The 15,833-nt window shown below is 43.1% G+C and overlaps 1 protein-coding gene across 3 annotated transcripts in view; it reads right to left on the minus strand.

Annotated features, from left to right (window-relative positions):
- The window catches only part of LOC145396108 (serine/threonine-protein kinase DCLK1-like), a 276,644-nt gene that overhangs the window by 44,149 nt on the left and 216,662 nt on the right, over positions 1–15,833 (minus strand). The window lies entirely within an intron of this gene.

Below are 15,833 nucleotides of genomic sequence, written 5' to 3' on the forward strand. Positions count from 1 at the left end.
AACAAGCCTAGCCCCGGGCTCCTATGCTCCTTACGGGGCAATGTAGGACTGGATGATGGATGGATGGATGGATAACTAACAAACCACAGTACGGCTAAAGGTCATCCTCTTTCTGATGGAAGATACAGTTGACAAGAACTGACATATATATCATCATCATCATCATCATCATGGCCTCTTTTTCCCAACTACGGGTACAGTGAGGTATGTTCTAGAAACAAAGTAGTAGAAAACACACAGGGATGTATCAACTGCATGCTCAGTTAAACTAGCCAGACACACACTAACTCACCATTCACACCTCTAACATTCTTAATACACCTAACAAAACTAACACTTTTTGTGGTGTGTGTGTGTGTGTGTGTGTGTGTGTGTGTGTGTGTTCTAACATTCTTAATACACCTAACAAAACTAACACTTTTTGTGGTGTGTGTATTTACCTATTTGTAGTATACAGGAATTGAGCAATGCTCGTGTTGTCCTGTCTCCATATCCACATTTATCAAGTCTACCTTTACACACATGAATGTTTTTCTCATGCACCACCTCTTTGTCTAAGTCGTTCCAAATATTTAAGAATATACCTAATTGTGATATACACGGAATGTACTATGCTCGTGGGTTTCCGTCGCTGTTTCTCAATAAGTCGAATTTAACTTTAAACTCGTTTATGTTTTTAGACTGGACGATCTCTTTGTCCAGGCTATTCCATAAGTCTATACTTCTGTAAGGAAAGCTATATTTCTTGATATCCTTCAAACAGCTTGACTTTTTCAATTTCATTCCATGTCCTCTTGTTGCTCTCTTATCCCATACAAACAGATCTTCTTTGTCAATTTTATCTACTCCCACCATGGTCCTGAACACCGCAATCATGTCTCCCTCTTTCTCCTTTCCTCTAACGAAGGCAAATCCAGTTTTCCAGCCTCTCTCTGTATGACAGGTCTGTCAGACTGGGGACCATCTTGGTTGCTGTTCTTTGTATTCTCTCAATCTTGTTTATATCTTTCTTTTTGTGTGGGGACCACACTACCGCTGCATATTCTAACCTGGGGCGGATCATGGCCACTATCAATTTTTTCATCATTTCCTCATCCATATAATGAAATGCTACTCTTATGTTAGTCAAGAGCTTATAAGTCTCTCCAACTATCTTGTTAATGTGCTTTTCTGGTGACAAACTATCTTGGACCAGCACTCCCAAATCTTTCTCTACTCTCCTTTTTGTGATTAATTCATTTCCCAAAAAATAATTCACTGATGGTCTCCTGGTACTTTTTACCCATTTCCAATATTTTACATTTCTTTACATTAAATTTCATTTCCCACGTCCGGCTCCAATTGTGTATCCTATCCAAATCCTCCTGCAGTATTTTACAATCCTCCTCAACCTCTATCTTCCTCAAGATCTTTACATCATCAGCAAACAGACTCGCATAACTGTTCACTCCATCTACCATATCATTTACATAAATCAGGAACATTACTGGCGCCAACACTGAGCCTTGAGGGACTCCACTTGTTACTTCCCTCCATCCAGACATCTTTTCCTTTATTACTGTCCTCATTTGTCTGTCTCTCAAAAGTCTCTCATCCATTCCAGAAGTTTCCCCTTTAGTCCTCCTATATATTCTAGTTTCCACATTAGTCTCTTATGAGGTACCTTGTCAAAGGCCTTCTCTAAGTCTAAGTACACACAATCCACCCAACCATCTCTCTCCTGTACCACATCAATCGCTCTTGAGTAAAAGCTCATCAAGTTTGAAACACATGACCTTCCACTTCTGAATCCAAACTGACATTCAGCCAAAATATTCATCTCTTCCAGATATTTTATCCATCTGTCTTTCAGGATTCTCTCACACAATTTTGCGACCATGCTGGTTAGAGACACTGGTCTATAATTCAGGGGTTCTTCCCTGTTTCCTCCCTTGTAAATTGGTACCACATTTGCCCTCTTCCATTCTTTTGGCACTTTCCCTCTTCCAGTGAGCATACAATTAAGCTGTGAATTTTATCCGCCAGTTGTTCTCTGCATTCCTTCAGTACCCAATTAGAAATTCCATCAGGTCCTGGGGCTTTCCTTACATCTTGAGTTTCCAGTAATTTATACACTTCCTGCACCTCCACTTTTATATCTTTCATCACCGGAACATTTCTAATCACTCCCTCCCCTTCCACAAGCTCCTTTTCTTTAGTGAAAACTGACTGGAAACGTTTGTTCATTATTTCTGCTTGCATTGCCGCATCATTAAAGACCTCTCCATCTACTTTCAGCTTGGTGATTCCTTCCTTTTGTTTCAGTTTGCCATTAACAAATCTATAAAACAGTTTGGGTTCATCCTTGCATTTGTCAATTATACCTTTCAAAATTCCTTTCTTCTTCCCTACGTATTCTTGTGTATTCGTTTCTTGTTCTTTTATATTCTTCCTTTGTTCTGTCGTTACCTCTCTTTCTCCAATTGTTCCACGCCTTATCTCTCTCTTTTTGGCTATCATACACCTTCTATTAAACCACTCCTTTTTCCTGTTTTCTTTCCCTCTTACTCTTGGTACAAATTTTTCCACTCCCAAATTATAGAGGTCTAGAAAGATATCCCACTTCCTCTGTATCTCTCTTGTTTCTCTGAATTTTCTCCAATCCGCATTTTCAAAAAGTTTCTCAATCCTGTAAAATTTGCTTTGCCAAAGTTGTATCTTCCCTGTCTATGAAGCTCGTCTCTTGGCTCGACGTTTTCCTATTAACATCTGGAACTCAATGACCACGTGATCACTTTTTCCCAAAGGACAGAGATATTCCAATGATTCTATTACATCAGGTTCTTTGGTGAACAGTAAATCTAACCTTGCTGGTGTGTCCTCACCTCGAAACCGTGTCTCTTCTTTGACCCACTGCGTCATCACATTATTCATTATTATATTTAATAACATAGTACCCCACGAATCCTCGCCGCCTCCCGAGTACCATTCCTCCCAGTTCACCTCTTTACAATTAAAGTCACCCACCAAAATTATATTATTGCTTTTCTCAATTATTTTTTGCAAGTAGCTAGCCATATCTGACAACAACTCATGGTATTCGTCATCCTTCCATGCTCTCGTCTTTGGGGAAACATACACTACCGCCATATCTCTCTTAACATTCTCTCCAGTTTCTAATTTCATATATATCACTTCAGCCCTGCCTTCTCCCATTTCCACAGTATCTACATTTATGTTGTTCTTCACTGCTATCATCACTCCTCCTCCCTTTTTTTCTTTTCTGTCTTTTCTCCACAGTTTGTATTTACCATCTCCCAAATGAACATCAATATCTTCTCTTAATTTGGTCTCTACAAAGCACATGACATCAGGTTCATGTTCTCTCAAGAAATCATTAATTTCGATCCTTGTCGATATGAAACCATCAACATTAGTATATATCACCTTCAAATTATTTTTGACATTATTAATACCCTCTTCTCTCCTACTCTCTGTCCGTACCACTTCCTCAACTTCTGATCTTTCACAACCATCCCCCTAATTTCCTTCACTTCTATTTCCTTAAATACCATTTCCTTACTTTCATATCCAATACTCTCCAAAAAAAAGTATTACGTTCTTCCTCTGTCCTCTTATCATTTTTTTCCTTTACCTCTTCCTTTAATGATTTTAAAGCTTCTCTTTCTTCTTCATTCAGATCTTTTCTTATTATAATATTTTCCATCCCCGCCTCTTTGCTTAATTTCCAGGTCACTTTAAGTATCTCATTTATTACACTTTCTGATGTAAACTTGACTCTCATTGGTCTTGTTTCCCTTTCTTATAAAGGCCCTATCCTCCTTACTTCCTCAATTTCTTTTACCCACTTGTTTCCTTCGGGGTCAATCTTGCCTAATATTCCTCTCACCATGTTCGTGTCTCTCTCGAGTCTTGCGAACCTAACCTTTTCTTCCTCTTCCTGTTTCCAAATACTACCACACATCTGTTCCTTTCTACAGTTTCTCTCACTATTTTCTCTTTTTCTTCAGTATTTTCACTACATTTTCTTCCATTTCTTTCTTGTTCATTTCCCTTTCTTCCTGGATGATCTCTCTTAAGCTGACCACTTCTTTCTGTTCTTCTTCTACGTGTGCCCACTTTGCCTTGTGTTCTTCTAGTACATTACTCACCTTCTCCGTTTTATTAGTACTCTCTTCAAGTTTCATCCTCAGTTCAACATTCTCCTCTTCAAATTCTTAATCTCTTCATTGGCTGTTTCGTTGGACTGGATTAGACTCTGTATGGTGGTTTCCGTATTTCCTGACACATCCTTTATCACTAGATTCTCTACTTTTTTTTCGAGTTCACTAATCCTCATAATTAATGTTTTCACTAGGTCCATGACATTAGTATTAGCATCAAATCCTTGAAATTCCATTCCCTCATTGTTTACATTTTCGGCCATCTTTAACGTACCGATCAAGTACCTAAACAGCTGTTACCAATAAGCCACAAACATTCATGTATACTATTGCCAACAAATCTTTACATTTTTGGTAGTCTACCAACTTTCATTATTTTAAATTTAAAGAAAGACCCTAGGAGACAGGACAGACAAAATTCCTGAAACTACTCAAGGTCAGGAGCGATGCCTTGGACGTCCTCTCTCTCCGGCTGTTCGTGTGTGTGTGTGTGTGTTTGTGTGTGTGTGTGTGTGTATTTTTCCCTACAGATGCACTTAACATCACCTACCAGATCAGTTCACAACTACCAAGTTAACAAGGGATGCCAAACCACTGTCATGTGTGCTTCCATAAATAATTCATCCAAACAACATGATCCCCTATCATGTACACATTAAAGTTTGGTGCAATGGGGTTCCAGTGATATCCTAAATACTCACCACAGCTGATGACCTCCTAAAAAGATTAAATTACTATCATTTGAATATCCATACGAAGTGTTACAAAGAGGTTGTTGTTGTTATTGTTGTTACTGCTGAGTAACCCCAGTCTGCCTAACTGAACAGGCCCATTAACCACAGGCAAGCAAATGCCCCTGCAAGGCCATCCATGCAGTAGACCCATGTTCCCTTGTGGTAGACATTACCCTACCAAAGAAAGAAGTGGGGAAGGGTCACAAGCAAGTAATATACAGTACTCTCAAAGAAGGAGGTTTACCAGTGTGGGGTAGACTCATCAGCCATTTTGGAATAGTCATTTGTCTGTGGTGCTCCATTGTTTTGTGCAAAGAGTGCACTGATACTGTACTCTCTGACAAAGTGTATACAGGACCAACAGTAGTAGTTACTATTGTTGTTGATCAGTCCTAGTTCGTCTGGCCAAGCAGATCCATCAGTAATACTATGGGTTCAATGTCACTGGTCAGGTGCAAAGATGTTTGGTTACCACAATTTGAATCCAAGTTTCCTCCCAATACATTCAGTCACAGACAGACTCCCTCTCCTTTAGTAACTGTGATGACCCACAGAACCAAAGTGTAATTAATGTTAGCTACAAAGTTATCAGAATAATTAAAGACAGATGCACGCAAGCATGTTGGAGCCTCTATAAATGATATGATATATGCGATGTGAGTGTGGCCTGTTTTACGTGTAACAAGCTTGAGTTTCTTGATAAAATGTCACTTCATCTGGCACCTTTTGCAGCGTCCATTTTTGACTCTTTTGACCCCTTTCACTCCTCTGACACCACTTTGACCCATCCTAACAACACTGATGGAAACAAAATGCCAGTAAATGACCATAAGAAGGAGGGATGACTTAAGTATGCTAAAAAAGGATGTAATGATGCTTCTGAGTTCCTGGACCAGCCATAGCATCAGCTGTTACTGTAAACAGTGTGGTTTTACATCCACCAATGTACAACAAAGCATCATCGTCCAGACCTCCTTTCCCACCGTAGGGCAGGGGAAGGAATAGCAATGTCCAGACAGCCCAAATTTGACCAATCCAATGGGCCATGCTTCCATTCACTCACTATTCACGCCCCCATAATCCTGGTTCTATCTGATACGCCAAAAACATTCACCACGTTGTGTAGCTTCACATAAACATATCCAATAAAGTCAATATATAATAATCTTAAAACCACTACAGGTATTTGTAATTCTCCCTACACTCCTGACTGGCCAGTAATGGAGTGAATGATGGCCTGACTTCCTTTCATTTTACCCTGTAAAACCAGGTGATGAAGATAGGTACAGTACTAGGTATAACAAGAATGATCACTCAAAGAATGCAACACCCATGACCTGCAACTGGCCTGAGGGCTGGACACTTAATTTTATTCTGTGACCTTGACATTTGACCAACTGCTCTAAAAAAAATCAAAAAATATCAATATTGCCTGGTCCTTAACCCTTCCAAAATGGATCAAAATTACTTGAGCTGAGCTTGCTCTAAGACTTAGCATTATCAAAATCAAATCCATCTTTTCCTTAGATCAATCACTCCATTAAGTCTGAACCAAAGCAAATCAAAATGGTTTGAAACAGAGGGCCATTCTACCTTACCCTTTGACTGATTATTCTCAAACTTGAACTCCTTCATCCACATATTATCTCGAACCCACTCACAATGTTTTGTCTATATTCATTCATCCATCCATCATCCAATCTTGTGTTGCCCCATGAGGAGCGTAGGAGCCCGGGGCTAGGCAAGTTGGTCCTGACAATTAAGATGAGAGTGACCAGCCTCACTCATCCCTGAGTGGCATTACGTGAGCAATAAACCCCAAGCACTCCTTGGATATAAACCTTCACCGGCTCAATCTGACTGGAGTGCCTTAATTACCCACTAAACCACCAGGCACCAAAATCTGGTTATATGATTACCACCTAGCATAGTAAATGGTTTCCTGGTGTACAGGAAACCATTTGGCTTGTCACTCAGTGTAGAGTCACCTGCAGACAGAAGGAAAAGGAAAGAATGAATGAAAGAAAAGGAAAGAAAGAAGGACATAAAAGGAAGGAAGGAAAGAAGAAAGAGAGGAAAGGGCAGCCACCCGAAAGCAACACTACATCGTGTAAGTGGATGGTGAGTGCCCCCACCACTGGTTAAAACTGGATTAAACCTGAATTACACTGTTTACACATGGACACATACATGCCCAACAAAACATTACACTCATCGCACTATATACATGTGTGGGTGTAAACATGGCACAACAGTACAAAACAACAGTATATAAAAGGAGTACAGTATTGGTTCACCTGCAAATGATAACCCTGTGCTTCTCTCTGATCCACTCCACATTCAAACATAAGCACTGTGACTTCATAACTAGTAACAAAGGGGTCATCTATCAATATATGGCTAGATGCTGTAATCCTATGAGAGGTGGCCACAAATAAATCACCTCCATGTCACCCTGTTCTCTACCATCTGACTAGCCTCTTTCCAACTCACACCCTCCCATTTCATACAGCTCTCCATTTCATCCCTCCATCTCATCCTTGGTCTCCCCCTCTCCCCTCCCCATCTACTTCACTCACATACACCCTTCCAGTCAGTTTGTCACTCTCCATCCACTCCACATGGCCAAACCATCTCAGAAACAAAACTACACAGAGCACAGAAAACACCAACATTTCATAACTTCACCACCATTCGACAAGACTGGGCCGACGGCGGTGGCAGTGGACTCATCACCCTGGTACACAAATCCATCAACTTTGCAGATACCAGTGCACACACAAAGTCTCTTCTCCCCCCACATGACACCACAACAGAAATACAATCAATTAAAATATGCACTGGTAACATATCAAACATAACAATCGCTAACACATACATTCACCCCCCAGTCGTCCCCCGCAGTACCACACAATTACTCTCCACAGATACACCACATCACTAACATACCCAACATCATCCTGGATGGTGATTTCAAGGCCAAGTCGTCGCCCTAGCATGTCAACAACCCTGACACAGACAGAGGGCTGGTACTACAATCCCAGACAGATCATCTTTTCATACTAAACAGTCTAGACCAACATACCCATATCCCACACCAAGCCCTCTGCCTCCCATCATCTCCAGACATCACCTTCTGCTCCCCAAACCTCGCCCCCACTACATCATGGACAGTGGTCAAAACCCTAGGCTCTGATCACCTCCCAATCATCATCACTACCAAAACCAGAATCACCCCAGCTGGCCACAAACACACATACACTAATTATAAGACAGCCAACTGGGAGGCCTTTGTAACTGAAACAGAACAACATCTCAAAACACTAAACAGTACACCCATCACAAACATTAACACCGCTGTGCACACTTTCAATGCAATCAAACAAAATGCAGACAATAGACAAATCCCTAGAGGCAACAGAAAGAGACACAACCCCAACTTCACACCAGAAATTCAAGGCCTCATCAGACAACAGGACACACTGCTACACTCCCCAACACCCCATACACAAGACACCATACAACAAATAAAAGAACTCAACACTCAAATAAACAATAAAATATCAGAACAGCAAACACTAAACTGGAAAAATTACCTCCAAACACTTGACCACAAAACAAACATCAGCAAACTCTACAAAACACTAAACAGCATCACACTATCCAACATCAATACCACACAATCACAAGCTGCCATCACAACAACAGACACCATACTCTCAAACAAACAACAACCAAACACTCTCATCAATCACTTTTCACAAGACAGCCACCTAAACCCCCATCCCGAAGACCGACGTATCATCCAACGTAAGAGACAGTTCCCCACAGACCCAGACTATGCACCTTTCACTTACAACCAGACGAAGCACATCATTAACAACCTCAAATACTCATCTGCCTGTGGACCAGACAACATAAGCAACATTCATCTTAAACACCTAGGACCACAAGGCATACAAGCACTCACCAACATATCAAACTACAGCTACTCACACAACATAATACCCAACATCTGGAAGCATGGCAATATCATCACTATCCCTAAACCCAACAAAGACCCCACGTTACCCTCCTCACATCGCCCCATCACACTCCTCTGCACCCCCCTCTAAAGTCACTGAACAACTGGTACTACAACTAGTCACACCTCACATTCCTCTAGCCCAGTCACAACATGGCTTTAGGCCACTACACTCCACAAACACCCTTCTCACAGACCTTACACAGAGAGTTTTCGATTGCATGAATTCAGCTAGGCCACCACACAGAACAATCCTAATCACACTAGACATTAGCAAAGCTTTTGATGTTGTCCCCCGCCACAACCTCACAAACAAAATACTCAACACAAACATGCACAATACCACAAAAAGATGGCTGGCAAACTACTTAACAGGCAGATGTGCACACGTAACATTTGCTGGTCAGTCTTCTAACATCAGAAACTTCACAAATGGCGTCCCCCAAGGATCTGTTTTGCCCCCTACACTCTTTAACCTATACATGCACGACATACCCACACCCCACACACCACAGATACACATAGCTTCCTATGCAGATGATATAACACTTACATATACGCACCAAAACGCAAACACAGCTGCACACATCATTCAACCTTACATCAACACACTACATGAATGGTTCACCACAAACAGGCTCAAAATAGCCCCAGCCAAATCTACAGTGACTCTTCTCACAAAACTGGACAGAAGAACACAGGCACATCCCACACCTCACCATAAACAACACTCCCCTACCACATGCACACACACACCCAAAATCCTTGGTGTAACATACAATACACCAATGTCATTTCACATCACAAACATTAAAAATAAAATAACACCAAGACTCAACGCTTTGAGATCACTTGCCCACACAACATTCGGACACAACAAAGAAACCACCACCACAGTATACAAACAATACATACGTTCAGTGATGACTTAAGCAAGCCCTGCCTGGGCTTCTAACCTCACCAAAACACACTACAATACTCTACAGACCATACAGAACAAGGCCCTAAAAATAATCACAGGCTGCATAACTACTACACCCACAGACCACCTGCATCAAGAAACCAACCAAAGTCCTCAAAGTCAATGATTACCTAGACATGAGAGGCACCCAGTTTCTTGCTGCGGCCTCCACAAACCCACAACATCCACTACAGTACATGGCAGCACATCCACCCACACCAAGGAACATCAAAACAACACCCAGCACACAATACCATACACAAATACTGTCATCTCTCCCCCCTCGCCCATCTCAGACCAGCTTCCAGAAGCATATCCACACTCAGATCACTCACCGCTCCATTCAGTCACTTAAAGACAACACACAGCTGCATGCACAGCCTCCTGACATCCACCCTTCTGAATCCTATCTTCCTTGTGAGGACAGGGTCCACCTGGCCAGGCTGAGATGTGGGCACCATCCAGCCCTCTTAAGCTACCAGAAGAGGCTGGATGACTCCGTCGCTGATGCCTGTCCAGGATGCAACACAGCACCCTATACTATTAAACACTACGGAAAACTGAATTGCACACAATCACCTACGCCAACAACACAACATACAGTCTTTAAGAGCTCTGTGGGAAAGCCCGGTCTCGGCCATGGCCTTCCTAAGGGACTCGGGGCTGTTCGGCCAGACTGCCTAGGGAACAACTACTACTACTACTATCATCTCAAAGCATTTCTCTTAATGCTTTCAATCACATCCACATCAACAACACAGCACTCCTTCACATCCTTACTGGTTTGTCTGTCTGTATCTCCACATGCTCCTCTCAAATAACTCATTGCCACTGCTCTCACTCTTGACTTCTGTCCTTCCAACTGAGTCCAAGCTTCACTTTCATATGTTAGAGTGGGAATCACAATACTGTACTGTCAAACTGCAACTTCTTTACCATCATACTCACTTCATTTTTCCATACCACTGCTTTCAGTGAACTAGCAACCTTTCTTCCCTGCTGTACCCTTCCATTCACTTCATCCTCTAAACTTCCATACTCGTTACACTATAAATCAGGCACTGAATGCATTTTCATTCTCCAATTCCTGACCACCCAGCCTCACTGTGCATCCTGTCACTTCATTTCTCTCAAAGCTAATTCAATTATTTTACATTACATAAAATAGTGGATGGTGAAAAAAAAAAAAAAAAAAAAAAAAAAAAAAAAAATTGAACTATAATGGAGAGAAGAATGGAGGAATGTGAATTGCACTTCTTGGCAGACATACTCAGCTGTGATTCTTTAGTAGGAGGAGGCTGTAGCATGGGCCGAACAGGGTAGTACTCCCGAGGGGAATGGGAATGCTGGTGAGAGGGAGAGCTGGAGTTCGTTTCACTGGCTATCTAACCATCCCCCTTTGCTGACCTTTTCAGTGTGACAGTAAAATGGAGAGTAGCCCAGCATACTTTCCCAAACATTTCCTCTAACTATCTATGCGCTACACCACATGCACTTTACATTTCACACAACGTATCCCACTACATTACAGGGGTTGGTCCCAGCAAGGGTATGTGGCCAGAAAACTTTGCCCCCGCTACCTAGTGGCGGACTTCTGGGGGGAGGCGTGGCGGGGGTTCGGCCGGCATAGATCGTGGGTCCAGGGCGAGATGGGGCTCGGGCCTGTGCTAGAGGGTACAGGGCCCTGCGGTTCCCAGGCTGCCGCTTCCGCCCAATAGAGAGGGGCCTGAACCTGGGAGTAGCGCCCCAGTAGACTGCCCTATCAGTGGGTGTATAATGGCGGGATAGTTGCAGTGCCAAGGCGCGCTTGGAGGGTGTCCCTGCAGCCGTCCTGGCAGGGCGCCCCGAGGCCACTACCACAGCCACTGGTAAGCTGGAGGGCTAGGGGTCCCAGATCCATTGCCTGGACCTGGGACTGTGCAGTGAGTGGGACCTGTGCTATGTCTGTCCCCCTTTATTAATACTGAAGATGACAAAACAAAATAAGTTTCAAAGCAAGCCTGAGGACAGTAAATCACCCATGGGGATGAGGGTGGGTTCATGGAATGTGGGGAGTTTGAGGGGAAGAGCGGGGGAAGTCGTTGAGGCATTCAGTAGGAGGTGGGTGGATGTGGGGTGTTTCAAGGAAGTCCGGTACAGGGGTGGATCAGCCAGGAAGATTGTTGGGAAGGACTTTTGCTATAAGTTGTTTTGGCAGGGGGGGACAGACGGATATGGAGGTGTTGGTGTGATGGTTGCGGAGAAATGGGTGGAATATGTTATGAATGTTTTGAGAGTAAGAGATAGGATATTAGTAGTGAAAATTCTGTTGGGTAGAAAGATAGCTGCGATTATATCGGCATATGCTCCACAGGCAGGACTGGATGAAGCAGAGAAAGATAGATTTTGGGATGATTTAATACGTGTAGTGGGTGGTATGTGGCATGATGAGATAGCGATTTTGGGAGGAGACTTAAATGGTCATGTAGGTAAAGCAGCACAAGGTTATGAAGGAGTGCATGGGGGATGTGCATATGGTCTAAGGAATGCAGAAGGAGAAAGGATACTCGAGTTTGGGGAGGCAACAGACATGATTGTGTGCAACACATATTTTTGGGAGGAGACTTAAATGGTCATGTAGGTAAAGCAGCACAAGGTTATGAAGGAGTGCATGGGGGATGTGCATATGGTCTAAGGAATGCAGAAGGGGAAAGGATACTCGAGTTTGGGGAGGCAACAGACATGATTGTGTGCAACACATATTTTAGGAAAAGAGACAGTAGGTTAATTACGTATGAGTCTGGGGGAAATAGCAGTCAGATAGATTATTTTCTGGTTAGGAGGGCCGATAGGAGGTTAGTGAGGGATGTTAAAGTTATAGGATGTGAGGAGTGTGTGCAGCAGCACAAACTATTGATTTGTGATATAGTGCTTAAAGAACAAGTGATGAAAAAGAGGACTTATGTACCGAGAAGCAAAATATGGAAGCTGAAAAACCAAGTAGTAAGGGATGCCTTCTATAGCGAGTTGAGGAGAGTGGTGGCTGAACAGGGAGCTGTAGACAAAGGCGTTAATGAACAGTACAGAGCCCTCAAGAACAATTTCTTGAGAGTTACTGATGTAACATGCAGTTGGACAAGAGGACCACCAAGACATAAAGTAACTTGGTGAAGGGATGAGGGTGTAGAAGCTGCAGTTAAGGAGAAAAGAAGGCTTTTCCGGGAATGGAAGAAAGGTGGTAGCAAAGAGGAATATTTGGCTGCCAAGCGTAGGGCTAGAAGAGAGGTATACAGGGCAAAGTCTGAGTCACAGAGTCTATTACTTGATAACCTAAATCATGGGGAAAGGAAAAATAGGATACTTAGGGTGGCAGGTCAAGTGAAGAGGGATAATCGGGATATTATAGGTGAGCAGTGTGTGAAGAATGATGAAGGAAGGGTAGTGGTGAACAGTGAGGATATTAAAGATGCATGGAGAAAGCATTATAGCCGGTTGTTGAATGAGGAGTTTGACTGGGACAGGGATGGTTTGGAGCCAGCAGATCCAGTGTCTGGCCCTTGGCCTTTGATTGATACTGCTACTGTGAGTGAGGCAATAGGCAGGATGAGGGTGGGGAAGGCAGCAGGAGTGTCTGGACTGCAGAAATGTTGAAGGCCTCAGCCGATATAGGGGTGAGTTTAGTCACTGACCTGGTAAATAGGATTATTTGTGAGTGTGTTGTCCCAGATGACTGGCTGAAGAATGTAATTCTAAATGTGTATAAAGGGAAGGGTGATGCCCTGGAAAGAGGAAATTATAGAGGTATAAAGCTTTTAGATCAGATAATGAAGGTAATAGAGAGAGTTTTAGAAGGTATGATTAGAGAAAGAGTGAATATTGATGAGATGCAGTTTGGGTTTATGCCAGGTAGGGGGACCACTGATGCCATATTCATTGTTCGACAGCTTCAGGAAAAATATATTGGTAGGAGAAGGGATCTTTATTTTGTTTTTGTTGATTTGGAAAAGGCCTTTGACAGAGTCCCTAGAGAGGTGGTGAAGTGGGCAATGAGAAAGCTTGGCTTGGAGGAGTGGCTGGTTAGGGTGGTTATGGCCATGTATGTGGGTGCTCACACCCAGGTAAGAGTGCATGGAGATTTGAGAGATGAGTTTTCCATGAATGTTGGTGTGCATCAGGGGTCAGTTTTGAGTCCCATGTTGTTTATCATGGTACCTGAAGCCCTTTCACGTGACTTTAGAAACGGACTCCCATGGGAGTTGTTGTATGCTCATGATTTGGTGGTGATATGCAGAGAACGAAAGGGAGGCGGAGGAAAGGTTTAGGAAGTGGAGAGATGGTAAGGGGCACAAGGGCTTAAGGGTAAATGCAGATAAAACAAAAGTGATGATACCAAGCGTTGGTGGTGGTATTGTCAAAGACGAGGGAGAGTGGCCATATGCAATTTGCCACAAGGGCGTGGGGAGTAATTCCATCTCGTGCGGTGTGTGTGATAAATGGGTGCATAAGAGATGTAGTGGTATCAGAGGTAGACTGCGGAATAATGCCGATTTTATGTGTACGGCGTGCCGGGGTGAGCAGGTGGAGATTGTCAGACGTGAAAGGATTGAACTTGCTGGTGAATCTCTTGAATGTGTGGAAGAGTTTTGTTACTTGGGAGCCATGTTGTGTGCTGGAGGTGGGGCTGGAACTAGCTCTGTGGCTAGGGTGAGAAGTGGTTGGAAGAAGTTCAGGGAGCTCTTGCCTTTCCTGACATTGAGAGGACTCTCCCTACATGCTAAGGGGTCTTTGTATGCAGCATGTGTTAGGAGTGTAATGCTGTATGGTAGTGAGACCTGGGCAGTGAAGGAGGAAGATATTCGCTGGCTCAGACGTACAGAAATGACAATGATTAGGTGGATATGCAGTGCGTCCCTGCGTCCAAGGCCTGGAGGGGCTGGGTTTACAATGGAAGAGTTGAGAGGTAGGATGGGACTGGAGTGTATTGGTGTTGTTATGAGGAGAGGTAGATTGAGATGGTTTGGACATGTGGAGAGGATGAGGGATGATAATTGGGTAAGGAAGGTGAGAAGTGTTAATATTGGGGGTGGGGTTATGAGGGGTAGACCAAGAAAGACATGGGACGAGGTCATTAAGTGTGACCTCAGGGTTAAGGGATTGAACAGGGAGGCTGCAATGGATCGTGCAGCGTGGAGAGCCGCCATTAGATGACCAAGGCCAACACATGCAAGCATGTTGGAGCCTTTAAAAAATGAAACGAAACAGTTTCGCAGAAATGGTTCCCTACAAGGGCCAGGAAATACAAAATGTGTGTAACAGATTTGCTGGTCAAGAACTCCCATAAAAAGTAGACTGAGTGTAGTGTAAAATGGATTCTATGCACAATAACTGATTACTGTAACTATAAAACCCAGTACTTCAAGGCTATAGATAGACAGATAGATAGACTTCAAGGGTGATTCTACCGCAGTGAATAATCCCAGCATAAGGAAAATACCAAGACGTTTTGTTTTGTTTCATTTTTGAAGGCTCCAACAAGCTTGCATGCGTCGGCCTTGATCACCTAATGGCAGCTCTCCATGCTGCTCGTTCTATGGCAGCTTCCCTGTTCAGTCCCTTTACCCTGAGGTGACACTTAATGACCTAGTCCCACGTCTTTTTCAGTTTACCCCTCATAACCCCACCCCCAACATTAATTCTTCTCACTTTCTGCACCCAATTATCATCCCCCATCCTCTCCACACACCCAAACCATCTCAATCTACAGTACCTCTCCTTATCACATCAATACACTCCAGTCCCATCCTACCTTCAACTCTTCCATCATAAACCCTATCAGGAATGTAATGGTCCAGGGTGGGGGTATTCACTCCAAACATAAAAGGCGAGAGTCACCAACCACTCACCCTTCAGAGGCGTTTCATGACCTAAAATCCTAACCAACTCTTGTGTAATAACTAACCTGAAACTTAACA

This window comes from Coenobita brevimanus, chromosome 34, assembly GCF_032717465.1.
Source record: "Coenobita brevimanus isolate Jiangsu-jjx chromosome 34, ASM3271746v2, whole genome shotgun sequence".
Classification (NCBI taxonomy): domain Eukaryota; kingdom Metazoa; phylum Arthropoda; class Malacostraca; order Decapoda; family Coenobitidae; genus Coenobita; species Coenobita brevimanus.